Source organism: Mercenaria mercenaria, chromosome 9, assembly GCF_021730395.1.
Source record: "Mercenaria mercenaria strain notata chromosome 9, MADL_Memer_1, whole genome shotgun sequence".
NCBI lineage: Eukaryota > Metazoa > Mollusca > Bivalvia > Venerida > Veneridae > Mercenaria > Mercenaria mercenaria.
In genome coordinates, this window is record NC_069369.1 from 19,912,143 (window position 1) to 19,938,882 (window position 26,740).

Below are 26,740 nucleotides of genomic sequence, written 5' to 3' on the forward strand. Positions count from 1 at the left end.
TTTTCACCTTCTGACATGCCTAGCTCAAAAAGTATTTGATATAAATGGTTGAAAACTGATATCATGATATAAACTTGCACACTTCTTATATTGTGGCTGGCTCCACTCCCTATTTTTAAAGTTATGGCCCCTGAAATAGTAATAAAATGCACATTTGCACCTAACTATGTGCCTAGCTCAAAAAGTATTTGATGTAAATTCATGAAGCCTTGCTTAAGTCTTTATCATGATGTGACCTTGCACACTTGGCATTCTTCTTGAGAACTTAGCGCTTATTACAGAGTTATGGCCCTTGAAATAGCCAAAATAGTGGATTTTTTGTTTGTGATGCTCATAGCTCAAAAAGTATATGGGCTAGAATAATGAATCCTTTTCATAAAAGGTTTGTTGAGGCTATACCCCATTAAGACTGCAAACATTTGAATTATTGCCCCTTATTTGTGACAAATGTACCAATACACATTCTAGTTTTTCTTATATCTTACTGTAACTTCACATTAACATTGTTTAGCATGCAGACAAAGTATGTGCAGGGGCTGAGCCCATTATACCCAAGGTGAAGGTCAGCAAGGTGTTATACTTAGATTATTTTTAAGAGTTTTTTGGCAACCTTTGTTTTTCTGTCATATTTTTGTTACTATTGCTTATAATTATCTTACTGTAACTTCACATTAACATTGTTCAGCATACAAACAAAGTATGTGCAGGGGCTGGGTCCATTATACTTAAGGTCAAGGTCACCAAGGTGTTATACTTTGGTTATTTTTTAAGGTTGAAGTTTTTCGGCAACCTTTGTTTTTCTGTCATATCTGTTTCTGTTGCCTATCATCTTACTGTAAGTTCACATAAACATTGTCCAGCATACAAACAATTTAATAAGTATGTGTAAGGGCTGGGCCCATTATACCCAAGGTCAAGGTCATCAAGGTGTTATACTTAGATTTTTTTAAGGTTAAAATTTTTCGGAAACCTTTGTTTTTCTGACATATCTTTGTTACTATTGCTTATTTCTTACTCAAACTTCACATAAACATTGTCCAACATACAAGCAAAGTATGTGCAGGGGCTGGGGCTCAGTATACCCAAGGTCAAGGTCATCAAGTTGTTATACTTGGAATTATTTTCATGTTAATTTTTTTCGAAAGCTTCGTTTATAGACATATCTTTTGTACTTTAAAAGATAATGACTTGAAATTGAAATATTTCTTTATAGTCACTATCTGCATGTGTGGTTACAATCCCCATAACTCTTAATTGTATTTTTTACAGAATTACTGCCAGTATGCTCCTTTCTTACTTAATTATTTTTAGCAATCTTCGCTTTCTGGATATAACTTTAGTATAATATAATTAGATAATGACTTGGTGTATCTTCCTTTTAAAGTAGAGTTCTCGTATCGAGACATATGGATTAACAAGAAATAGACATATCTTGTGTTAATAACAAAAAATGTGGCAGCCACATTATGAACAAATAAAGGCATTGTGGGCCTTTAATTCCCTTAACTTGTAATTATATAAGATACGTACATAAATTACTGTGTACATCAATGTCGCCAGTGCTGATTTGAATCCAGAGACTGTTTCAACACTACATGACTACACGAGATGGTAATGTGTTCATACACTGAACAACTGTTCTAGGGAAAATTGAATTTTTATAATAATCAGCTGTAGTAGATGGAATCTGAAGTGCCAGATGATTGTGGTGTCTGGACTGTCTTGTGTAAGGTGTAACACATTGCTTTAGATAAACATCTACATGATAAAAAACAATTTTGTGAAGTAAAATTAGTCTTTACTTGAATACATAAAACTATTTATTAATAAGATTAAGAGTATTTTGAGTAAAGTTTATGTTTCATAAATGGCAGTCTTCTCACATATCACTGTCTCATTCTTTAATTACACATTTAACAATTTAATCATTTGCAGATCCACTAACTTTGATTACAGAGAGATTGTGCAGCTGAGTTTGTTGTGATGAAACTGGTGGTCACAGAGAGATTGTGCAGCTGAGTTTGTTGTGACGAAACTGGTGGTCACAGAGAGATTGTGCAGCTGAGTTTGTTATGATGAAACTGGTGGTCACAGAGAGATTGTGCAGCTGAGTTTGTTGTGATGAAACTGGTGGTCACAGAGAGATTGTGCAGCCGAGTTTGTTGTGATGAAACTGGAGGTGTTAGCTAGTGTTGGTGCATTTAGTCCACAACTTGGTAAGCGTATGTGTTTGTTATGTACATCATCATTATAAAGTATGTGTAATTGCATATTTTAATGAATATGTAAGTTTACATATATTTCAAGTATATGTCTGAAGTATTGTGTTAAATAACAGCAATACATGTGATCACTACACACAGCTATATGTTTTAACATGTATTATTATTTAAGTAAGAGACTGGTGTGTTTAGTAGCTCATCTGAGCCATAGGCTGATGGTGAGCTTTTGTGACAGCTTTATTTCTGTTGTCCGTCCGGCAACATTTTCTAAAAAACTTCAAGTCCATTGGGCAGATTTACACCAAACTTCACAGGAATGATCTTCGGTTGGTCCCCTTTCAAAAATATTCAAACAATTGAATTCCACACAGAATTCTGGTTGCCATGGCAACAGAAAAGAAAAGCTTTAAAGTCTTCCTGTCCAAAACCGCAAGGCACAGAGCCTGGATATTTGGCATGTAACATCATCCTATGATCCTTTACGAAGATTATTCAATTTATGCCCCTGGGGTGAAAAGATACCCCACCCCGGTGGGTCCCAAGTTTATCATAGACTTGTATAGGAAAAAACTTTAAAAATCTTCTTGTCTGAAACTCCAAGGCCTACGCTTTTGGTATTTGGTATGTTGTAAAATTGCCTAGTGGTCCTCTAACGAGATTATTATCCCCCACCAAAGGCGGCGGATATAGTTTTGGCGGCACCTTTCTGTCCATCCGTCCAGAGTCATATCTAGGAAGTGGTTTGGAATATTCAAATAAAACTTAATATACATACCACTATAGGGAAATGTGGCACATCATGTTTCAGTTACAGATTGCCCAAGTAACACCATAGTTATGGCCCTTAGAAGTTTCTAGAGTTATCTATAGGGTACTATAAATATGGTAATTTCTGCTACATAACTGTGACATTTTTCACCTACAACTACGAAACTTATCACTGTAAATAATGATTTTAACCTTTTCAGTTTTGGACTTTTCTGATTTAGACAGATTAGTATATTTTGAGTAAAGTCCATGTTTCATAAATGGCACTCTTCTCGCATATCACTGTCTCCTTTAATTACACATTTAACAATCTATCATTTGCAGACCATTAACCCGAATCGCAGAGATTCACTGTGCAGCTGAGTTTGTTGTGATGAAACTGGAGACCACAGAGAGATTGTGCAGCCGAGTTTGTTGTGATAAAACTGGTGGTGTCAGCTAGTATTGGTGAATTCAAGATCACAGAGAGACTGTGCAGCTGAGTTTGTTGTGATGGAATTGGTGGTGTCAGCTAGTGTTGGTGCATTTAGTCCAGAACTTGGTAAGCATATGTGTTTGTTATGTACATGTATAATATGTAATTGTATACTTCAATGCATATTAAGTTTAACATATATTTCAAGTATATGTCTGAAGTACTGTGTTTAATAACAACAGTGTGCCACTACACACAACAATATTTTAACATGTATTATTATTTTAATAAGAGACTGATGTGTTTATTGTAATATGTATGGTTGTTTGATGTATCTATTATTAGCTCCATGGAGAGCTATCCTACTCGCCCAGGCATCGGTGCCTTTCCGCGTGCACACCTTGGTTAAAGTTTTGATGCACTTTCTCATTTTAGCTCCACTATTCGGAAAATAGGGGTGCTATTCTACTTGCCCAAGGGTCGGCGTGAGCTTTCTTGGTTAAAGTTTTTTGGCAACCTTTGATTTTAGCTTGACTATTCAAAGAAAAGTCTAGCTATTATACTGACCCTGGCATCAGCGTCAGCGTCGGTGTTGGCGTCACACCTTGGTTAAAGTTTTGCATGCAAGTACATATGGCTATCATTTAAAAGCATATAGCTTTGAAACTTTTTTTTTCTTTTTCTAGGTCAATTACCAACCTCGCTTGGTCTAGTTCCATAACTCTGACATGTATTTTGGCCAAATTATGCCCCCTTTTGGACTTAGAAAATCCTGGTTAAAGTTTTACATGCAAGTTACTATCGCCAAAAGTAATGCAGATATTGAATTTAAACTTAACATGTGTCTTAGGGGTTATGTAACTAGGTGATAGCAGCAAGTCTCACAACTCTGACATGCATTTTGGCCAAATTATACCCCCTTTTGGACTTAGAAAATACTGGTTAAAGTTTTGTGTGCAAGTTCATAAAGCTTTTACTTAAAGGCATATAGATTTGAAACCTTTTTTTTTCTAGGTCAAATACCAACCTCACTGGATCAAATCCCATAACTCTCACTTGTGTTTTGGCCAAATCATGCCCCCTTTTGGACTTAGAAAATCCTTGTTAAAGTTTTACATGCAAGTTACTATCTCCAAAAGTAATTAAGATATTGAATTGAAACTTCAAATGTGTCTTCGGATAGCTGATAGCATCAAGTCCCATAACTCTGACATGCATTTTGGTCAAGTTATGCCCACTTTTAGATTTAGAAAATCCTGGTTAAAGTTTTGTGTGCAAGTACATATAGCTATTACTTAAGGGCATATAGAGTTGAAACTTATTTTTTCTTTTTCTGTATCAATTACCAACCTCACTGGGTCAAGTCCCATAACTTTGACATGTATTTTGGACAAATTATGCCCCCTTTTGGAATTCTGGTTAAAGTTTTGTGTGCAAGTTACTTTCTGCAAGACAAATGCAGACATTAAATTGAAACATGAAGATCACAACTCAGGGTCAAAGGCTTGAGCTTTCCATTTTATGTTCCCTCTGTATCTCCTAATCCCCTTGTAGGATTCATATGAAACCTTGGTCAAATGATCACCTCATCAAGACAATATGCAGAACTCATGAGTCAGCCATGCCGGCTCAAGGTCCAGGTCACAAAAGTTTGAGCCTTCCATTTTGTGTCCACTCTGTATCTCCTAAACTCAAGGTCAAATGTTTGAGCTCTGTATTTCTTAAGCCCCTTGAAGGATTTTCATGAAACTTTGGTAAAATGATCACCTCATCAAGATGATGTGCAGGATGCATGAGTCAGTCATACCAGTTCAAGGTCAGGGTCACAGCTCAAGGTCAAAGGTTTACCCTTTCACTATCCATAACAGTGGCGGGGGATTTAGCTGTCGTTCAGACTGCCTTGTTTAAATCTTAAATCTTCCTCGAATTTTTTCAACATGCAATGTTGTCCTACCCCCCGCCCCCCCCCCTCGCGCCTTCACCAGTCACCCAATTATGCATCCCCCCCCCCCACAACATTTTTCTTTGTTTTTATATTTCATCAGATTCATTATCAATATGTGAAGTTTTACCATCACCGTCACCTTAACACCCCCACGACCACCCACCCCCCCCCCACCCCCACCAAAAAGATAATTTTTTAAACTTATAAAACCTTCCATTAATATTTGTCAACATGTGAAGTTGTAAACCCAATTCCCCTGTCATCACCCAGTTACCAGATTTGTTACTTAATTGTGCTCTCTTAAGGACTTAGAACTGTTCTTTTAAGTTCAATGTAATGAAATTATTTGCTTCTGAGTAACATGTCCTAAACTATTTACCATATATATTTCTTTGCCATTCCTCAACACAAACCCATTGGGAGGCGGATACCAATTCATCGAATTTGCCTGTTCAAATTATGCCCCTGAGGTGAAGAGGCGCCCCATCCAGGGGGACCAAAATTTTACTTACAGACTTATATAGAAAAAAACTTAAAATATTCTTGCTTGAAAATGCAAGGCCTAGGCCTTTGATATTTTGTATGTAGCATTGCCTAGTGGTTTTCTAATAAGATTGTTCAAATTATGCCCCAGGGGTGAAAAGAGGCCTGGCCCAGTGGATCACTTGTTATGAGTTATAGGAAAAATACTTCAAACATTATCTGATCACATTTCCTAGACTGTTTAATTATAATTACCTGATGACCCCAAGTAATTATGGGTCACTGACTGACCTTGACCTACTGACCTACTTTGTTTTCTAAGCTATAGCCTTGAAATATGGATGATGTATATAGTTTTGCACACATCTTAAAACTGACTTGCAGTGACCATGAATGGGATCTACTGACCTACTTTCTTAATATTTTGCTAAAATTTAGCAAAAAATAGGGTCAGTAAAACTATTAATATCAGATCGGTGACTGTTCATGCATTTTGATACAGGTTGCTTAGTATGTCGTCCCACATACTAAGCAACCTGTATCAAAACACATGAGCAGTCACCGATTTGATATTAATAGTTTTACCACATACATAGCAACCTGTATCAAAACGCATGAACAGTCACTGATTTGATATTAATAGTTTTACTGACCCTACTTTTTCCGCAATGGTTGCATCACATTTCAATTTACAAGATCATTGCTTAAAGGACTTTTCTTTTATGCCTATTGGTGTTGTAAGAAATGACATTGATCATCTCTGCAAAGAAACAGTGTGGATACATAAACTGAAAACGCTCTATCCAGATGGTTTAAATTCTAAAGTTTTATTTGATATTAATTGACCAATTAACTATTTGTATTGATCTATATATATAGATATGTAATGCCGAGTATATTGTTGTTTTTTCCTATTTCTGTTTTTTTTATATAAATAAGTATAAGAAATTATGTATAAACACTATCCGACAATTTACTCGGTATGTTTGTTAAATTCGTTTAAAGAAACGTTATTTTGAATTCATTTAACATTGTAAATAATGCAGATCTAAACTTTGTATACATTTTACCGCTTTTTTACGCTACGTTTCTTAACGACGTCACGTGCGTTGTTTTTATTGTTATTCTTCCCTGATGAAGGCTTAACGCCGAAACGTTGGAAGTTAATAATTATCTATGAACAAACGCTACACGTGTTGTTGTTGATTTTTCCTGTTTGCTAAAATTTAGCATCAGTTTGACATGTAGCTCATATTACTCTTTATTATGATATATATGGTATTCTGATGTATCTATTATGTGTATTTCCTGATAGTAAGTTTTATGTCATATACTTTCAGGATGCTTCTTTTACCAACACATTAAATTGATGAAGGTATTACGGCTTGTTTCATACACATGGCCTCTAGATGGACCTACCCACTCAACCCCACTGGTAGTTCTGCTTCCTTATAAGCTGTTATGGTAATAAATGGACAAGTGACACATTTTCACCCTTACTGTTCAGTGAGTTTCAAGGACAAAGAAGGATAACCAAGAAGGAAGGTAACAAAATTTATTAAAGTAAAGTTTTTTAAAGGTTTGCTTTTTAAGCTTGAATTTAATGTTTGGATTTTCATTTTGATTGCCTGATGTGAACAGAATTACATAATGAAGGTAAATTTGAAATACTTTGGGGAAATGTAGCTTTTTTGAGACTTTACTCCCGGCCAATATTTCTCAAGTGCAATTTGGCAACAATTGAATACTTTTTTTTACAGTGATCAAGCATTTTTCATGACTTGTTGGGTGCCATCCATTTTCCAGTAAAATCCATTTATGTGTAATATCCCCTAAAATAGCATCATCTTGGTTGGGGCCAATTTGTTAGGTCTGGACAAGTTATTGTCTTTACTTGAATACATAAAACTGTTTTAAATAACAAGAATCATTCAAAAAATGCATTGTCTTGATAAGATCATAGACATCAGAACAGACTTTCTCTAAACAATTGTCTTGGTTATGAATTGCAATATCCTTGAAAATCCATTGTGATTAGTGGGAGCATAATGTAAGATTTGATCCAGTTTGTTTTTTCTTAAATCCTTTGAGAATGTTAGGTCTGATCAAGTATCACCTAGAATCCTTTGAAATTGTTTGGTCTGATTGAGTATAACATCAACTCTATTGTCTTTACTAGGAGCATTTTGTTAGGTCTAATTCAGTATCTCCATTGAATCCTTGAAAATGGTAGGTCTTGTCATATGTCGGATTGAATCCTTTAAAAATGTTAGGTCAGATTCAGTATTCTTTTACAATTACTAGGTCTGATCCAGTATCCTATTAAAACATTAGGTCTGATTTAGTATCCCCTAAATCCTTTGACAGTGTTAGGTCTGATTCAGTATTCACCTAAAATGTTATGTCTGATTCAGTATTCACCTAAAATGTTAGGTCTAATTCAGTGTCACTGAAATCCTTTGAAAATGTAAGGTCTGATTTAGTATCCTCTTTAAGATTTACAGTGTAAGGTCTGCTCAAGTATCCCCTTAAAAATGTTCAGCCTGATTCAGTATCCCTTAAATCCTTTGACAATGCTAGGTCTGACTCAGTATGGTGTGATATGGTGGGTCTGATCCAATATCCCCTTAAAAATGTAAGGTCTGATTAAGTATCCCAGTGATTCCTTGAAAATGTTAGATCAGATTCACTATCCCCTTAAACTCTTTGAAAAAGTCTTATCCAGTGTCACATTTAATCCTTTAAAATTGTTAGGTCTGATAAATTTCTATATCACCTAAAATCCACTGTCTAGTGGGAACATAATATTAGGTCTTATCCAGTAGCCACTGTCTTCATTTGAAATATTTTGTTACTGTTAGGTTACAAACCAGTCTCAAACCAGTCTCTTCCTAAATACCCATTGTCTTGTTTAGTGCTTGTCCAATTATACTGTAAAATGTAACATGTTTGGTCCTGATTTATTTATGCAATGAAAACTGTGCAAAAAAACTTGACAAAAGGGGGAAATACTATATACATTCAATATAGAGTTATGGTTCTTGCATTCTGAATTTCTTCTCATGGCCATATGTCAGTATATTTAGTGCATTAAAATTCTGTTCAGTAAAAATATAATGCAACAATCGGAAGTTTGTAATCTCTAAAATACTATTGTTTTAAATTGGAGCAAATTTTAAGCCATTGAAAATGTATCATCTTAAAAGCCATTGTCTTAACTAAAAACAGATTATTCTCTTAAGCTTTACTCTCTAAAAAGCCATTGCCTTAATTTTGAACAGGTTATTTTTCTGAAGCTGTATGCTCTAAAAACCGTTGTCATAACTGGAAATGGATACTTTTGGGTAGATTTATCCTCTAAAAAGCCATTCTCATAATTGGGAGCAATTTGTTATTCACTGAAGCTATATTCATTTAAAAAGTCATTGTCAAACTTGGAAACAATGCTTTCTTCTAAAGCTGTAACTTCTAAAATGCCACTGTCATAATTGGGAACAGAAAGTAAGATTCTAAAGCGGTGTCCTACCTTAATTGGGAAGGTATTGTTATTCCATAATCTATATGCTATAAAAGGTCATATTCTTAATTGGGAACAGAATGTTATTCTCTGAAGCTGTACTCATTAAAAACCCATTGTTTTGATTGGGAACATGTCATTTATCTTCAGCTGTATCGTCTTTAAGTCATTGTCATAACTGGGAGCAGATTCTTGTTTTTTTTCTATAATTGTATCCTTTAAAAAGTCATCGTTATAATTGGGAACAAAATGGTTAATCACTGAAGCTGTATCCCTTTAAAAAAAGTCGTTTTCTTATTTTGAAAAAATGCTTTTCTCTGAAGATGTATCTTCTAAAAGTCCCGATAGGCCTCTGAAGTAGTTCTTTCAAAAAGCCATTGTCAGTAATTGGAACAGATCATTGGTCTTTCCAGTCTCCAATAAAAAGCCATTTTTAGTAATTTTAGACCGTTACGGTAATAAATAATAAAGTGATTTTGCTCATGGGTGACACAAGAAAACATTAAGCTTTGTAGAAAAAATCTAAATTGAATGCTTTTTTCAGTTCAGTTAAGTTTTTCCCAGAATATTCAAATTCTGCCCAACTTGGGCACCATTTTTCAAAATTACGTTTACTAGTTAACACAAATGGTCTGATCATAAGATTTTAGATCATAAATAGGTAAAATCCTTTTAGTTCATTATACTAAACTTTGACTTGGAGTATTGAGTGAGTTATATCTTTCCCTTGCACTTTTCCCCCGCACTGTCCCACGTCACTGTTCTCTTTCCCCAGCATGCATTCCTCACACTGCTTGTCATATTTCTCATTCGTATACTTCTAAGTCAAATTTAGTATAATGTTCGATCTAGATTTTTCAATTTTTATATCTTTGCTGTTGATATTTTATGAAATATTTAAAATGATTCCAAAAATTTAAAGCATGGTGGAAAATTGTGTCATTCATGAAAAACAGGTCGATAACTCTAAGGTCAAGGTCACAGACAATGGCACATAAATATTTTCAAACATTAATGTTTATAATAAGTTTCATCATTTTTGAGGTTTCCAATGGAACTTTTTAACAAATACAAGTGGCATAATACTTCCATGCTAAGACATTTACATAACTTTTAAATTCAAATGAAGCTTAGAGATGTGCATGATAATTTATGTTGTGCAGGTCAGTGCTTCCAAGGTCAAGGTAATAGGCAATAGTTAGGTCAGTTCTTCCAAAGTCATGATAGGTCAGTTCTTTCAAGGTCAAGGTAATAGGCAATTGTCAGGTCAGTTCTTCCAAGGTCAGGGTAACAGGCAATAGTCAGGTCAGTTCTTCCAAGGTCAAGGTAATAGGCAGTAGTCAGGTCAGTTCCTCCAAGGTCAGGGTAAAAGCGATAGTCAGGTCAGTTTTTCCAAGGACAGGGTAACAGGCAATAGTCAGGTCAGTTCTTCCAAGGTCAAGGTAACAAGCAAGGGTACTTGTAAAAAATCCTTTATGGTATTTTGCGTCTGGGCCACAAGTTTAATCAATTTAATAGGATTCTGATGAAACTTTATGAAAGTTAATAGGTTAAAAGGTTTGCTAATTGCAAAAGTCAGATTTGTAGTGCAAGAAAATGACACTTTCTTGCATTTAATAAATACAGTATTCTGTGTCTCAGACATAACTTTCAAACAATAGAAAACTCTTTGGTTATCTTTTTAAGGTTTATAATAGATTTTGCTAATTTAGCTAATTATCATGCTGGCTATGGGTTATATATCAAGGACATTTGTTAACTGCTTTTTCATACATTTTGTCCTGGTATAGCAACTATTACTAAAGACTTGTGAGGTCTTAGCAAATTATTATTCTGACTGTTGTTTAATATTCAGTTAAAAATGATTTGAATATTTATGAAATAATCCAGTGATTAAGTTGAATTGAATCATTAAGCATTTTGTAGGATTTGGCAAATACTGGCTTCTGATTTTCATGAAACTACCATATCACTTGATTTTAAAGATTGTTTGTTCCCAGTTAGTCATCCAACACTTTTATGCTACCTTTAAGTTCACGAAGCGGTGACATGGTGTTAAGGTTAAATTTCTGTGCACTGGTGTAGTCTCTAGGTTATGTTGATATTTCTTTATGTTAAATTAATGTCCTAGACACAGTGGAATGGTTCAATTGATGTTTATGATACTTGGCAATATGATTTGTTAAATCAGTATAGTGCCAGGGTCTATAGGTTAAATCAATGTTGAAGGCACTATGGCAAGATCTTTAGGTTAAGTGGATGTCCAAGATGCAGTGACAGGATATTTAGGTTAAAATATTGTTAAAGACACTGTTTCAGGGATGAACAATTGTCTGAGATACAGTTGCAAGTCCCTTGCTTTGATTTCGTGTTTAAGATACTGTGACTAAGTGACTAGGTTAAATCAGTATAGTGGCCGTGTGAATGTTTAATTGATGCCAACACAGGCAAGGTCTTTCAATTAGTGCTTAAGATATAGTGGTAAGATTTCTAGGTTAAATGAATAACCAAGATGCAATGGGAGATTCTTGCCACAGGAACAATGTTGTATTTAGGTTAAATCAATATCAGATACAAAGTGGCAGGGTCTTTAGGTTAAATAAATGTCAGAGACATAGTGGTAGGTTCTTTAGTTTAAAAACATTGCCTAAAGAACAGTTGCAAGATATTTAACTTAACAGAAAGACATAGTAGCAATGTTTTAGGTTAAATTTTTGTTCATAATACTGCTCCAGCTTTTTAGGTTAATTAAACCTGTGGCAATGCTAATGTTTAATTAATGGGCAAGATTCAGTGGCAATGTCTATAGGTTAGGCACAGTGTCAGGGGTGCCTTTAGGGTAAATTCATGTTCTAGACACAGTGGCAGGGTCTTTAAATTTATGCCTGAGATACAATGACATGTTTAGGTTAAATTGATATTAAAGACAGAGGCAAGTAATCAGGTTAAATTTCATGTCTTTATGTTAAGTTAATGCTCCAAGGTACAGTGGAAAGGTATTTAGGTTAAATTAATGTTAATGGCACAGTGGCAATGTTTATGTTTAATAGATGACTAAGATACAGTGCTTAAGTGTTCAGGTTAAATTGATGTTAAAGACACAGTCAAGGTTTTCAGGATAAATGTCAAAAATACTGTGACATGGTCTTCTTTAAATAAGGCAAAGAGGCAACATATTTCGGTTATCTTAATGTTAAAAACAAAAGCTCGGTGTCTTATGGTTAAATTGATTTGTAAGTCCGTCGCTTTAAAAAGTTTAGGTAAAATTAATGTCCAAGGTACAGTTTTGACGTGTTTAGTTTCAATTAATGTTAAGATACAATGGCAATGTGTTCAGGTTAAATCTATGTCCAAGGTATATTAGCATGTTCTTCGGCTTAAACTGATGTGTATGACAGTGAAAAAATCATAAGTTAAATTGCTGTCTAAGATGAGTGCTTAGGTGATTTATGTTATTTTAATACAGTGGTAAGGTCTTTAGGTTTGAAACAGTGGCAAAGTTTTAGGTCAAATTTATATCCAAAGGTACAGTGGCAAGGTGTTTATCCAAAATACAGTGGCAATGTGTTTAGGTCAGATTAATATCTGGGATACAATTACCAGCTGTTTGGGCTAAAGTAAAGTTAAAGGCACAGTGATAAGGTTTTCAAGGTTACAATTATGTCAGAGTTGGAATGGGTCTTTGAATTGAACCAATGTCCTTTGAACCATGGTAGGCTCTTTAGGTTAAACTAATGTGGGAGATAGTGGAAATGTGTTTAGTTTAATTGCAAAAACACAGAGGCAAGATCTTATGGTAAAATTGATTTATGTCTGGGACACAGTGGCATATTCATTTGGTTAAATTGATGTCGCGGACACAGTGGCAGGTTTTTTTAGGTAAAATAGGTGTCCAATATACAACGGTAGGATCTTTAGGTTAAAGCCCAAGGCACAACGTCATACAGTTTAGGTTACGTTAATGTCAAACACAATGGCGGGGCATTTTTGGTTAAATTAATATCAGAAATACAATGGCATTTAGCCAAAATATAAAACATCGTGGCAATGTCTTTAGGTTATAATTATATCCCTGACACAGTGGTATTGTCTGTATGTTAAACTGATAAAAAAAGACAGTGGCAGGGTCTTGTGGTTAAATTGAAGGTCTGGTTGTTGAATTAATATCCTAGACACACTGGCTGGGTCTTTAAGTAAAATTTATGCCCAAGACAAACAATGATAGGTCTTTTAAGTCCAAGGCACAATGGCATGCTGTTTAAGTTGTGTTAATATTGCAGAGACAATGGCAGAATCTTTGAGTTAAATTTATATCTAAAAAAACAATGATATTCACAGTATTAGACACAGTAGCAAGGTCTTTAGGTTATAAATATTCATGACTCAGTGGCAAGGTCAATAGGTTATACTGATGAATAAGACAGTGGTAGGGTCTTACGGTTACATTAAAGGTCTGATGGGTAAAGAAATATCCCAAGATACAGTGGCAAGGTCTTTAAGATAATTTTATATCCAGAATTCAGAAGCAAAGTCAAAGGTTAAACTGATGTAAAAGACAGTGGTAGGGTCTTACGGTTAAATTAATATCCCAAAACACAGTGGCAAGGTCTTTAGGTTAGAGTTATGTCCATAGCACTTTGGTATAGTCTGATGGTTAATTTAATACCCCAAAATACAGTGGCAAGGTCTTTAGGTTAGATTTATGTCTATGACACAGTGATATGATCTTTAGGTTGAACTAAAGGTCTGATGGTTAAATTAATATCCCAAAATACAATGGCGTTGGTCAGTAGGTTAGATTTATGTCCATGGCACTGTAGTATGGCCTATATGTTAACTTAATATCCCCAAAATCAGAGGCAATGTCTTTAAGTTAGATTTATGTCCAAGACACAGTGGTGAAGACTATAGGTTAAACGAAAGGTATGATGGTTAAATTAATATTCCCTAATACAGTAGCAAGGTCTTTATGTCAGATTTATGTCCTTAGCAGTGTTATGGTCTATAGATTAAACTAAAGGTCTGATGGTTAAATCAGTATCCCAAAATAGAGTGGGAAGGTCTTTAGGTTAGATTTATGTCCATGACACAGTGTTATAATCTATAGGTTGAATTAAAGATCTGATGGTTAAATTAATATCCCAAAAATTAATATCCCCTAAAAGCAATGGCAAGGTCTTTAGGTTAGATTTGTCTACGACACAGTGGTATTGTCTATAGGTTAAACTAAAGGTCTGATAGTTAACTTAATATCCCAAAATACAATGGCAAGTTCTATACGTTAGATTTATGTCCTTGGCACAACCTTATAGTCTATAGGTTAAACTAAAGGTCTTGTGTTTAAATTGATATTCCCCAAAATCAGTGGCAACGTCTTTTGAGTTAGATTTATATCTGTGGCACAGTGGTATTGTCTGTTGGTTATACTAAAGGTCTGATGATTAAATCAATATCCCAAAATACAGTGGCAAGGTCAGTAGGTTAGATTTATGTCCTTGGGCACAATGTTATAATATATAGGTTTAATTAAAGGTCTGATGATTAACTTAATATCCCCAAGTCTGTGGCAAGTTCTTTGAGTTAGATTTATACCCATGGCACAGTTGTATTGTCTATTGGTTATACGTAAGGTCTGATGGGTAAATCAATGTCCCAAAATACAGTGGCAAGGTATTTAGGTAAGATTTATGTCCTTTGGCACATTGTTATATTCTATAGGTTAAACGAAGGTGTGATGGTTAACTTAATATCCCCAAAAATCAATGGCAAGGTCTTTAGGTTAGATTTATATCTATGGCACAGTGGTTTTGTCTATTGGTTATACAAAAGGTCTGATGGTCAAATTAATATCCCAAAATACAGTGACCAGGTCTTTAGGTTAGATTTATGTCCATGTCGCAGTGGTATGGTCTATAGATTAAAACTAAATGTCTGATAGTAAAATTAATATAAAAAAAATACGGTGGCAATGTCTATAGATTAGATTCATGTCCTTGGCCGAATGTTATAGTCTATAGGTTAAACTAAAGATCTGATGGTTAAATTAATATAACAAAAATCAGTGACATTGTCTTTGAATTAGATTTATGTCCATGACACAGTGATGTGGTCTATAGGTTAAACAAAAGGTCTGATGGTTAAATTAATATCCCAAAATATCCATGAGACAGTAGTATAATCTACTGGCCATACTAAAGTTCTGATAATTAAATTAATATCCCCAAATACTGTGTTACAGTCTATAAATTTAACTAAAGGTCTGATAGTTAAATTAATATCCCAAAATACAATGACAAGGTCTATAGGTTATATTTATGTCCTTGGCACAATGTTATAGTCTTTAGGTTAAACTAAAGGCCTGATGGTTAAATTAATATCCCAAAATACAGTGGCAATGTCTATAGGTTAGATTCATGTCCTTGACACAATGTTATAGTCTACAGATAAAACTAAGTGTCTGATGTTTAGATTGATATCCCAAAATACAGTGGCAATGTCTTTAGGTTAGATTTGTGTCTGTAGCAGTGTTATAGTCTTTAGATCAAACTAAAGGTCTGATAGTTAAATTAATATCCCAAAATACAGTGGCATTGTCTATAGGGTAGATTTATGTCTTTGGCACAATGTTATAGTCTGTAGGTAAAACGTAAGATCTGATGGTTAAATTAATATCTCAAAAATCAGTGGAAGTCGCCATATGACCTATTATGTGTCGGTGCGACGTTAAATAAAAAAAAAAACAGTGGAAATGTCTTTAGGTATTGTCTATTGGTTATACTAAAGGTCTGATGGTTAAATTAATACCCCAAAATATAGCGACAAGGTCTTCAGGTTAAATTTATGTCCGTGGTACAGTGGTATGGTCTATACATGAAAATAAAGGTCTGAAAGTAAAATTAATATGCCAAAATACATTGGCAATGTCTGTAGGTTAGATTAATGTCCTTGCCACAATGTTATGTTCTACAGGTTAAACTAAAGGTCTGAAGTTTAAATTAATATTCCAAAATACTGTGGCAAGGTCTTTCAGTTAGATTCATGCCCTTGGCACTGTGTTACAGTCTATAGATGAAATTAAAGGTCTGATAGTTATATTAATATCCCAAAATACATTGGCAATATCTGTAGGTTAGATTTATGCCCTTGGCACTGTATTATAGTCTGTAGATGAAACTAAAGGTCTGATAGTTAAATTAATATCCCAAAATACAGTGGCTATGTCTATAGGTTACATATATATCCTTGGCACAATGTTATATAGTCTGTAGGTTAAACTAAAGGTTAAATTAATATCCCAAAATACAGTGACAAGGTCTTTAAGTTATAGTTATGTCCATGGTACAGATGTATGGTCTATAGGTTAAACTTAAAATCTTACTGTTAGATTTATATCCCTCAAAACAGTGACAAGGTCTTTGGGATATATTTATGTCCATTGACACAGTGATATATCAATAGGTTAATTTGATGGTTAAATTAATATCCCAAAATACAATGGCAAGGTCTTTAAATTAGATTTATGCCTGTGGCACAGTGGTGTGGTCTTGATGGTAAACTAAAGGTCTGATGGTTAAATTGATATCCCAAAAATACAGTGGCAAGGTCTTTCGGTTAAATTTATGACCTTGAGCACAATGTTGTAGTCTATAGGTTAAACTAAAAGTCTGATAGTTAACTTAATATCCCCAAAAATCAGTGTAAAGGTCTTTGGGTTAGATTTATATCCATGGCACAGTGGTATTGTCTATTAGTTATACTAATGTTCTGATGGTTAAATTAATATCCCAATTTACAGTGACAAGGTCTTTAGGTTAGACTTATGTCCATGGTCCAGTGTTATTGTCTATATATTAAACTAAAGGTCTGATTGTTAAATTAATATCCTAAAAAATCAGTGCCAGTGTCTTTAGGTTAGTTTTATGTCCATCACACAGTGATGTAGTCTGTAGATTAAACGAAAGTTGATGTATATATTACTATCCGAAAATACAGTGGCAATGTGTTAGTCTATAGATTAAACTAAAGGTCTGCTAGTTAATAAATATTCCAAAATACAGTGGCATTGTCTATAGGTTAGATTTATGTCCATGGCACAATGTTATAGTCTATAGTTTAAACTAAAGATCTAATGGTTAAAATAATATCCAAAAAATCAGTGGCAATGTCCTTTGGTTAGATTTATGTCCGTGACACAGTGATTCGGTCTATAGGTTAAACGAAAGGTCTGATGGTTAAATTATTATCCCAAAATATCTGTGACACAGTAGTATTGTCTACTGGTTATATTAAAGATCTGATGGTTAAATTAATAACCCAACATACAGTGGCAAGGTCTTTTGATAAGATTTATGCCTTTGGCACACGGTTATAGTCTATAGGTTAAACTAAAGGTCTGATGGTTAACTTACTATCCGAAAATCAGTGGTAAGGTCGTTAGGTTAGATTTATTTATGTCCATGGCACAGTTGTATGGTCTATAGGGTACACTGAAGGTCTGATGGTTAAATTAATATCCCAAAAATACAGTGGCAAGGTCTTTAGATAAGAGTTATGTCCTTGGCACAATGTTATAGTATATAAGTTAAACTAAAGGTCTGATGGTTAAATTAATATCCCAAATATAGTGGCAAGGTCTTTAGGTTAGATTTATGTCCATGACACAGTGGTATGCTCTATAGGTTAAACTAATGTAAAAGACTATGGCAGGGTCTTATGGTTAAATTTGAAGTCTGATGGTTAAATCAGTGGCATGGTCTTTAGAATAGTTGATGGTCAAGACACTAGTTAAAGTAATGTCCAGGAGACAGTATACCATAGTTTTTACAATACATGCATTAGTCATTCGAACCGAGTGTGCTCAACTCGTACATTTCACTCAATATTATTTTTTTCAAAGAAATGAAACGTGCAATCTTTTTCTACTGCACAACTTACGAACATACGTTTTTAGCTCGACTTTTCGAAGAAAAAGTAGAGCTATTGTACTCGCCCCGGCGTCGGCGTCGTCGTTGGTTAAAGTTTTTGATAAAGTCAAATATCTCTGTTACTATCAAAGCTATTGATTTGAAACTTAAAATAGTTATTTACTGTCAAAGTCTACACCAGGAGAAACAATCCCCATAACTCTGATTTGAATTTTGACAGAATTATGCCCCTTTTTAACTTAGAATTTTTGTTTATAAAGTTTTTGATGTCAAATATCTCTGTTACTATCAAAGCTATTGACTTGAAACTTGAAATACTTGTTATCCCTCAAATTCTACATCAGGAGAAACAATCCCCATAACTCTGATTTGAATTTTGACAGAATTATGCCCCTTTTTAACTTAGAATTTTTTGTTAAATTTTTTGATAAAGTCAAATATCTGTTACTATTAAAGCTTTTGACTTGAAACTCAAAATAGTTATTTACTATCAAAGTCTACACCAGGAGACACAATACCCATACCTCTGATTTGAATTTTGACAGAGTTATGTCCCTTTTTAACTTGGGTATTTTTTTTACTGGCAAAGCTCTAATTCAGAGTCAAGCACAGAGAAAAGTCGAGCGCGCTGTCTTATGGACAGCTCTTGTTATTTTAAGTATTTCTTCCTCAGACATTGCACATTTTTATTTGGTTAGATATGATAGCATTAATATAAGTATGATTAATACAAAATTTGAAATTAAATAGTAGAAAATACATACCTTTGACAAGTTTGGTCTTGAAAAAAAACTAAAATATACATATGATATTTTTGAAATTTTCCAAGTACAATGTACATAGATATTGATTATTAATTTATTATGACAGTCATCGAATTTGTACTGCTTGAAATTGAATAGCATTTCTCTCTTAGTAGGCAGGATGATTGGTAGGTCTTTTGAAATGTTCGCCCAACAAGCTTTCCAAAAGCAGACGACCTAAAGAGTGCAATATGTTTAGTTCAAGGTCAAGTCATAGGTGGGAGCTAAGGTCAAACAGGCAATATTTTATATATGCACTGATTTTTACCTGTTTTAAAATTCATTGAAGTTGGTACAGAAGTTTGTCAAAAAAATAAGATATATACAGAATGTAATTTGTCGTGTAAGTTTAAGGTCAAGGTCATATGGTGGAATAAAACGTTAGTCAGTACTTGATATATACACTGTTTCTTTCTCTTGTCTGAAAGATTTCAAAGAAGTTTGTGCAACTTCCAGCAGTCAGGCTATTTAAGTTCAAGGTAATTATGGTGAGGTCAAATAAGCATTATGTATGCTCTTTATTTTTTATCTGTTTGGGGGATTTCAATGAAATTGCTCCAATTAAATGGTGTACAGAGTACAACTTTCATTACTGTCAGGTTAATGTCATATGCTGAGATCAATGGTCAAGACAGGCTAGTTAACATGTTGGCTTCAAATCTTTACCCCCGAATGGATTTACGAATAACTTTACTCAAATATTTGCCATAATAAGACAATTTAAAATGTGTATCTTTCATTCTTGTCAAGTCAAGGTTATTCAGTGCAGTTAGAGGTCATATAGGCAGTATTTCTTGTCACAGCTGTAGCTTTTTACTTTTTAGGGACTTTAAAGGTTAACCTAGCACAAGTGTTTAGGCAAAATGCAGACTTGTTTAAGGCTAACAAGACATGTATTAGAGATTAATTCTTCCTATCATTTAAATGAAACTGTATGGGGAGACATAGTTAATTATGGTAAATGAAAATCCGTTTGTTGCTGGTCTAGATTTTTAAAAAATCCATGAAGAAAAGCTTTGGAAATAATCTCATTACACTGAGGGACTGGTTTAGCTTAAATATACAATGTAGGTTTATGGGATTTTATTATGATACAAGAATTACCTGTATAGTGCAGATTTAACATAAATTACTATAGAGAAAATATTTGAGCAAGTCCAATTAAAAGCTGTTACAATGCTGTTAATTGGTTACAGTGTGAGATTATAGTCTTTGAAAAGGGATTTTTAAATTCAAAAATTATTGTCAAATTCAAGTTAACCATGGTTTCTACATTTCCATAACATTCTTCACAATTAATATAAGTTAATATTTTGCGTACAGTAAAAATTGCCAAATGTAGAGACCGTACCATAGCTCTTCGCATACTTTGATTTTTCAAACTAAAGTGATTTTTACAAGTGCACCGGTTACGATAAAAATGTAAACAACGGAATCTGTCTATGAAACTTTGAAATGAATGAATGACAGTCGATCTCAGTCATAATACTGATTGACAGTGAATGCTAATGACTCCATGTGTTGCAGAAAGGTATTTAGTTTGTAACTGTAATTTCCCATCATTTGAAATCCTCTCAAAACTGGTAAAATAATTACTTATATTTGGACAAATCTCATCGTCTTTGCCGTTCGGCAGCTGCAAAAAGGGCAAATATAAAAGATTCAGTATAAGTAATATTTCACTGGTACTGCCAGTTAGTAAGTTCATACTCTGAACAACACGTCAGAGAAATTTGGGCAGATTTGACCAATTATGACGTTGACAGCATTAGATTATATTTTTTCTTTACACAAAAATTGCCGTTAGGTAACAAAGCGAATACGCCGATAATCCGGAGTTCACCGATTATTGTTCCAGTTCACGCAATGTAATCCAGCAATTAAACTGCATAGCTATTAGCTACTGCTGTTATAGGGAAGTGGTAGAGTGTCTGCCTTAGGGGTGAGAGGTCCTGGGTTCGAGTCCCAGTTAGAGCTTAACTATTTAGATTCTGCTAAAGCTAAGTTTTGCTGTTGATAGACTGTTCCAGATGTTCTAAATTTTTAGCACACAGTATCATGGATCAGTATTTAGCAATCCAGATCAAAGTTGAATGTTAAATCAAATGCACCCAATTAGAAAATATTGACTATATTATGTCCCTTTGATGTTTATGCTCTCCATGTTCAAGAAGAGTTACATTTCCTTGATCACAAAATTTTCGTTATCATGAAAATATTAAATGCTCATAACTCCGCACTTCTGGTTAAAATATTGTCTATATTTCTGTTTTTGAGAAATATATGGACATTTCTCTTCATTTCAAAGCTTTTTAACTTCAAACCTATAATTTTAAAAACTTAGGTACTATCTCTACCAAATGAATTATTACAAAAAAAATTATTATAAGGACTGGAAGATAAGGCCAAATCTTTAATGCTTCTGTCTTCCATTGTGCTACCAGGTGATGTGTGTTGCATGCAGCCAGCTAGCCAATGCTGATTCTCGGTATCATTCTATTCACTGTGTATCCCATATTTAACTGCTTCTGTCTTTCATTGTGCTACCAGGTGATGTGTGCTGCATGCAGCCAGCTAGCCAATGCTGATTCTCTCTATCACTCCATTCACTATGTATCCAATATTTAATTGCTTCCCTCTTTCATTGTGCTACCAGGTGATGTGTGTTGCATGCAGCCAGCTAGCCAATGCTGATTCTCCCTATCACTCCATTCACTATATATCCCATATTTAATTGCTTCCCTCTTTCATTGTGCTACCGGGTGATGTGTGTAACATGCAGCCAGCTAGCCAATGCTGATTCTCAGTATCATTCCATTCACTGTATATCCCATATATAACTGCTTCTGTCTTTCATTGTGCTACCGGGTAATATGTGTTGCATGCAACCAGCTAGCCAATGCTTATTCTCCCTATACTTCCATTCACTGTATATCCAATTAAGCTGCCCGTCTTTCATTGTGCTACCAGGTGATGTGTGTTGCATGCAGCCAGCTAGCCAGTGCTGATTCTCCCTATCATTTCTATCATTCTATGCACTGTATGTCCCATTCAGCTATCTCTCTTTCATTGTGCTACCAGGTGATGTGTGTTGCATGCAGCCAGCTAGCCATTACTGGTTCTCCCTATCATCCCATTCACTCTGTAAGCAAATTCAGTTGCCCAATTTCCATTGTGCTACCTTGTAATGTGTGTTGCATGCAGCCAGCTAGCCCGGTCATTCAATTCACTGTACATCCCATTCAACTGCCCCTCTTTCAGTGTGGTACCGAGATGTATGTTACATGCAGCCAGCTAGCCAATGCTGATTCTCTCTATCATTCTATTCACTGTATGTTGCATACAGTCTTTCCCGTTGTTCTGTATTGCAGTTTGCTGCCTATTGTTCTTCCTTCCTGGTCTTTGTCTTTCAGTCTTTAGAAACATTTCATTAACTTTTGTTTTAAAATAAGAAAACATTTGGCAGTTATGAAAATGTGGTGCCTATTATGGTAATTAAGAAGTAACAACTAGCGTTTAGCCTATGGTATAGAGTACTACAAAGAAAAGCTTGTACAAATTCTATATTTTTGATATTATTTCTTCCAGAAAAGCAAAAATAAAAATACAGACTTTGAGTGTTTAAAATCTGCATTAAAATGGTTGTTCATTCATAATAAAAGTCCACAGCAATTAATCAAATATTAGCCAATGATTCCCTTTTTTTAAACTTTAATGTTAAAGAGTGTTATTCAAAACAAAAAAAGAACAGATTCAATAGAAATAGCCATGTTCCAAGAATGAGGGTTAATTCAATCTCATTTTAAGTGGAAATTTTTCCAGATCTAGTCTAGCAACTAACAGATATTCTTTACATTATTACTTAATTCTTATCCAGTTTTTCCCCCAGCTTAGTCAAATCAGATCATCTTGGTCGCTCTGAAGTATTTTTTTTCTTTTTTATACTAGTTCAAAATTATACTGAATGTATATGTATAAAAAATCCACGGCCAAGTTCGATAACTAGCCCGTTCAGACCAGTATCTCAAAAGTTAGTTTCCATGTCTTAGTAAAATTGGGCTGCCAAATAGCTAGACATCTTTTTCTTAAGTCTCATAGTATGTAAAAGCTAAGTAAAATACAGCCCCAAAGTTATGACCAATTGATTATTTAAAATTGCAAACTTATAAAAAAAATGAAAGGGAGAGACATTTAGGTAAAGTGTATATTGGATAGGAACATGACTCTTGGGCAATGAAGAAGCAGGTTATTTCTAAGTTTACAAAGTTATGAACAAATTATCCAGACTGCTAGGTAAGGGATGCTGTATCAAAACATCAATGTTGGGTGAAAATATGTTTACAAATTTACTTTTAGAAATATTTGCAATGTTTGTTAAATACATTTTCTAACCAGTTAAAGTTAAATAAATTTTGTTTTAGAATCTGTTCAATAATTAATCAAAAGAAAATAGTTTAAATTTCTGTTTAAGGAACTTTTTAAATATATTGGCAAAGTATTATGAGGAAGTATTGATAATTAAATTTAAGGGCTTAAAGGAGATACATTTGGCAAAGCGTAAGTGGCAAGTACAAAGTAACATTTTTTTTTATTGCTGAAACCTATTTTTCTTGTTGCCTAAATGTAATTTTTAGAAAATATGTATCACTCTTAAAATTCCAGTGAAATTCAACTTCAAGTCAGATTAGACAACTATCCCTAAAGTACAACGTTCAGTTAGTTCAGACAAACATTCCTATATTTCAATATTGTCACTTCAGACCACTACTCCTGGGATAAGATATTAAGCTAGTTCAGACTATCAGTTAAGACCTCTTCTAATAGATTTGACCATTAAATATGTTTAGACCATTATCACTAGGAGTTCAATATTAATTCAGTTAGTCCTACTTAATTATTAAACCAGTTCAGACCATTATTCCCTATAGCTCATTATTTATTCAAATCAGACCACTAGTTATGTATTTCAGTATTAAGCCATTTCAGACCACTATCCTCAGAGTTATGGTAATTAAATAAGTCCAAACAGATCCCTAAACTGTCCATCAAAACTATCGGTTCTATCGAGGGTCCCGGTGTCAATATATCCGCAAGATAGATTCGAGTGGGAGTAACTGATCTACAATTCTGTGCCGGCAGGGTTAAGATGAAGGTTTTCCCTTGGTTAAGAGATGGGAATGGGAGATTGCAAGGATTTATTTTTCAGATCACTATACCAATATTTTTGTATTAAGTCAGTTCAGACCATTATCCCTACAGTTCAATATTAATTCATTTAAAACTGCTTCTTATGATTTCATTATTAAATCAATTTCAAGCATTATTCCCTAGAGATTAATAGTAAGCCAGTTAAAACCCCTTCTAATAGATTTATTAAGCCAGTTCAGACCATTATCCCCAGAGTACAGTATTTATTAAGTTCAGACAACTAGTTATAGGTTACAGTATTAAGCCAACTCAGACCACTATCCCTAGAGTTCAGTATAAAGTCAGATCAGACCATTATCCATAAAGTTCAATATTAATTCAGTTAAGACCACTTCCTATAGATTTCACTATTAAGTCTGTTCAAACCATTAACTGTAGAGTTCAATAATAATTCAGTTCAGACTACTGGTTATAAATTTCAGTATTAAGCCAGTTCAGACAATGGACAAGGGTGCTGTATCTGATTCTGAAAAACATTCATGGAACTATTCAAATACTGAACATATATTGTCAATTTTATAATATACTAGATTGCCTAATCTGAAAACTAGTGAAAATGTTTATTAGCATGCAATAAATGAAAGATTTAAAGCTAAGTCATCTTGAATTATTAATTAGGTCACTGGTCAAATCATAGAAATATCTAAGTAAGGGTCAGAGACCACCAATTCAAAAAAGTACAGGGGACTTACTGGGAATGAGGTAAGTGTATACCTGGGAATAAGGTAACGTCTGTGCGTTCTGATTGGTCAGTCATGTAAACAAACCCAGGAAGTAATTATTTTTTCAAAATTGATATTTTTTCACCGCATTTACAGTATTTTATTAGACATTTTGACAAAATTTGCTACATTTTATGTGTATTGAAAAAAAGTTGTATCAAATGAATTTCTCCCGCCACGTCAATGATGTAAACAGGGGGTCATCTCATTCACACGAAAATTACTTAAATAAAGTATCACTATTCATATGTTTTTCGTCCGATATTTTGGTAGAACTAAGATAGTTCTTGAAAAACTTGTAATTAGATATACATGTTTCGATGTATGGAAGGCCGTACACGCCATAATGTTACAATGTAAGTCTATGGGAAAACAATTGGTGGTCTCTAACCTAAGTTTTCATTCACCATATTTTCTACATAAAATACGGGACGCCAAGTTTTCTACATCAATTATGGCCATGATGATTGGCTTTTATATAATTTAGACTCAATCAAGACTGGGTCACATGAGAATTACCATTGCTAGGTTAAACCATAGAAAACGCTTGTTAATGGTCCAGATTGTTCAGATTCCCTGGCAAGTTTCTTTCCAATACCAGATAAAAAAAACAACAACATTTGTTCTACTAGCTCACTTCAGCTGACATTTACTTTACCAAATGTTTTAAGAAACTATTTTTGATTGTCAAAATGTGTCATTTTTTTTTTTTTTTTTTTTTGAAAATAAATTTTATTTAAATTAAACTGTATAAAATTACTACTTTAAGGACCTTTTTTATACAGATTTGAGTTTGAGTGAGCAATTTTTCTCTGCTAATCAAAAATTGGCAGAGTTGCATTCGTTTACAGCTACCAAGGCCTGACAGATCCCTTAACTGTTGATCAAGACTACTATCGGTACCATCGAGGATCCCGGTGTCAATATATCCGCAAGATGGAGTCGTGTGGGAGTAACTGATCTACAATTCTGCGCCGGCAGTGTTAGATAAAGGTTGTTCCTTAGTCAAGAGAGATGGGAATTAGGGATTGTGAGGATTTACATTTCTTTCAGGTCCATAGCCTGCCAATGACAACTGACTGTATGTACCGTCCATGCGTACAGTCGGCAGGTTTTTCTTTCAGCGTCAAGACCTGCCTAGGGCAACCTCTGTTTGAGGTAGGCAGGATTTCTTTCTTTTTTCAGATTTAAGGCCTGCCATAGACAGCAACTGTATGTTCAACTGAACATACAAATGGTAGAATCTTTCTTGTAGGTTTCAAGGCCTGACGATCCCTTAACTGTTGATCAAGACTTCTATCGTGACCATCGAGGGCTCCGGTGACAATATGTCCGCAAGATGGAATCGTGTGGAGTAACTGACCTATAAGTCTGCGCCGGCGGATTGCTAGATGATAGTTGTTCTTTTGTTGCGAGAAATGGGAATGAGGGATTGTGAGGATTTTTTCTTTTCTTCAGACACATTCCCTGCCTATGACAACTAATGTTTATTTATTTTGGGCGGAATATACATTGGGCAGGATTTCTAATTCTTTCAGGTTCAAGGCCTGCAAGGAACAGTGAAAGGCAGGATTTTTCTCCCTTTTTTTCAGATTCCATGCAAATGTTTGCCTCCATTACTAGGACAGGCAATGTTATACTTTTATTTCTTGTAAGCACACTTAAACTTACTTCTGTAGCATTAAATTCTAGCTTTATTAAAGCAAACTTACTTAGCATGAACATATTTGGGC

At 34.3% G+C, this 26,740-nt stretch overlaps 1 long non-coding RNA gene across 3 annotated transcripts in view; it reads left to right on the plus strand.

Annotated features, from left to right (window-relative positions):
• The window catches only part of LOC123546632 (uncharacterized), a 33,704-nt gene that overhangs the window by 1,916 nt on the left and 5,048 nt on the right, over positions 1-26,740 (plus strand). The window contains exons 3-5 of one of the 3 annotated variants that reach the window (XR_006685518.2): positions 1,936-2,216; positions 3,315-3,531; positions 7,243-7,378. This is a non-coding gene — a long non-coding RNA (uncharacterized LOC123546632). Of the gene's footprint in view, positions 1-1,935; positions 2,217-3,314; positions 3,532-7,173; positions 7,379-26,740 lie in introns of all 3 variants that reach the window. The other 2 variants (XR_006685517.2, XR_006685516.2) reach the window with 2 other exon arrangements.